Source organism: Hipposideros armiger, unplaced genomic scaffold (genome assembly GCF_001890085.2).
Source record: "Hipposideros armiger isolate ML-2016 unplaced genomic scaffold, ASM189008v1 scaffold_87, whole genome shotgun sequence".
NCBI classification, from domain to species: Eukaryota; Metazoa; Chordata; class Mammalia; order Chiroptera; family Hipposideridae; genus Hipposideros; species Hipposideros armiger.
The window spans coordinates 3,001,699-3,004,421 of record NW_017731437.1 but is presented as its reverse complement, the minus strand read 5'-3'; the positions used below and the strand labels follow the sequence as shown (position 1 = coordinate 3,004,421).

General features: G+C 44.5%; 1 protein-coding gene across 1 annotated transcript in view; it reads left to right on the top strand.

The window, feature by feature from the left end:
* The window catches only part of DNAH17 (dynein axonemal heavy chain 17), a 139,359-nt gene that overhangs the window by 74,441 nt on the left and 62,195 nt on the right, over positions 1–2,723 (top strand). The window lies entirely within an intron of this gene.

Below are 2,723 nucleotides of genomic sequence, written 5' to 3'. Positions count from 1 at the left end.
TACCTAAATATTTCTTTTTTCTTTTTTTTTAAAAAATACATACATATATATATATATATACACACACACACACACATATAGATAGATGTAGATTATAGTTTACATTCAATATTATTTTATATTAGTTTCTTTTTTTCTTGACGTGATTGTGAATGGTATTGTGTTTTCAGTTTTGGTTTCCACATGTATATTTTGGCATCTACAAATACGGATTTGTTTGTGTTGATTTTGTATCTTGTAACCTTGCGGAACTTCTGCTTTTTTGTCAATATTCTTGATGGGTGTTTGCCACGGCATATCTTTTTCCTTTATTTACTTTCAGCCTACCTGGGCCGTTATATTTGAAGTGGGTCTCTGGGAGATGGCATAGCTCTGGGTGATGTTTCTTCATCCACTCTGCCAACCTCTGTCTTTTAATTGGTTATTTAGACTCTTTACATTTAAGATACTGACCGACATGTTAGGGCTTACGTTTGCGCTTTTGTTTTTTTGTTTTCTGTTTGTTTCCTCTGTTTCTCTTCCCTGTGCTTTGCTTTTCTTCTATTTGGGCATTTTGGGATCTATGCTGATTTATTTATAATGGTGTTGAGCATATTGCTTTCTCTAGTTTCCTTAGTGGGTGCTTTGTGTATTATAGTATTCTCAGGTAATTTATCAGTCTACTGGTATCAACATTTTACTCCTTTGAGGGGAGTATAAAAACCCTACTTCCATTTAGGTCCTTTTGCCCTCTCCTCTGCCCCTTTAGAAATACAACAGTCTTAGGTATTCCCTTAACATAATATGTGAGTGATTCTTTTTTGTTGTCTTGTGAATTGTGGTATATCCAGGATTTTTTTAAGTTGAAAGAGGTGGATATCTGGGAGAACAGGCTACTCCATCGTGACAGAACTAAGAGAACCAGAAGCTTTTTTAAAAAATGCAAATAGACTTTCCGGTTTGGTCCGTTGCTAAGATAGCCCTGGGGGAATGAGAATTTGGACCGGTTGTGGAGGGGTGCTGTTCAGGGGGAAGAACAGGCCACTGGGGAGCCCGAGAGCTGCCTGGTGAGGGCACGTCCAGGTGGGAGTCCAGCGTGGAGCTTGGTGGGCTTGTGGACCACGGGGAGGGGGAACATGTGAGCCGCAGTGTGTGAGGGGAGCGCCACCAGCACATGGGTCCACTCGGCCCTCAGCATTTCTGTGCACCCGTGCAGGTGGCAGCTTCTGCCAGTTTCTGCTCTTTGCTCCTGTGTCATCAAAGACATGTTAGCTCTTCTTCTCCCTTATTCTCCTGAATGACCTTCGGCACGGTTGTCAAATCCCCCTTCCCTCCAAAAGAAAACTACTGTGACTGGATTCCAGATGAATCCAGATGGACTGGATTCTTCTCCGTGAGCTAACTCTTTAGTGTTCCCACTGAGTGTGCTCTGTCTCCTCATTTATTGTTTTAATATTGGGTTGTCGGAAAAGTCATGACGTATTTTTCTATGTTTTTCATTGCAAAAACGCATCATGACTTTTCTGACAGCCCAATATATCAGTGAAACATTGTAAATGTCTGCATTCTGACCACACTGAGTCTACACATTTCTTACATGGGGGGGAAAAAGTCTTTGGGGTAAAAAGCTATATTACAGCCACCCCAAAGGTGGGGGTACAGATTGAAGCCACTGAACCCAAGTGTCTTGTGTGTGGGTGATGTTATAGACACGGTGGGAAACGTCAGAATGGGGAACAGACCGTCTCCATGACAAACAACAGGGAGCCCAAACTAGAGAATAAAGGTTACTCATTTCCCAGGAGACAGCAACAAGGATGCAGTCAGGATAGTTCAAGAAAAATCCTCTAAAACAGCGGTTCTCAACCTGTGGGTTGCGACCCCTTTGGGGGTCGAACGACCCTTTCACAGGGGTCGCCTAAGACCATCGGAAAACAAAAAGATATTTACATTACGAGTCATAACAGTAGCAAAATTAGAGTTATAGAGTAGCAGCGAAAATCATTTTATGGTTGGGGGGTCACCACAACATGAGGAACTGTATTAAGGGGTCACGGCATTAGGAAGGCGGAGAACCGCTGCTCTAGAACCAATGAGCCAGGACACTTATGATAACAGAATACAGACGCAGCTTAAACCAGAGATGCCCTTGATCCCTGAGGGGACTGAGGTTTCAAGCCTCACTGTCCTCGAGGTAAATCTCTTGTAAACACCCCACTTTTTGTCTTTATCTGACATATATGCTGGCCAAGCCCGGGCCTTTCCGCCTCAAGTGCCTGCGTCAACAACCTCTAATCTTCTTAAGGACGAGCATTTGCAGCTTCACAGCCATTTACAGCCCACACGAATTAGGCAGCAGGCTTTGTGGCATTCTGTTTCCGCTGCTGGTAGTGTTATCTCCAGGGAGTTTCTGTGTCCTGTTTCCTACTATTGTGAATGAAATGTCTTTGATTATATTTCTTATCAGTCAGCATAAGCTAGGTTACTCTGCAGTAACAAACAGCCCTAAAAAGACTCTGTGTAGGGCCAGCCGAGTGGCACGGTGGTTAAGAACTGGCTTGGGATGCCAGAGGGCCCCGGTTCAGATCCCACATATGAGGGCCAGTTACACTGCCGTCTACAGCTAAGATGCTGAACAACAGCTCAACCTGGGCCTGGGCTGCCGTGAGTCGCCGGCGACGGCGTAGGCTGCAGCCCCTGTGGCAGTGGGTTGCCATGGGCTACTGTGTGTAGCCAGCAGCCAG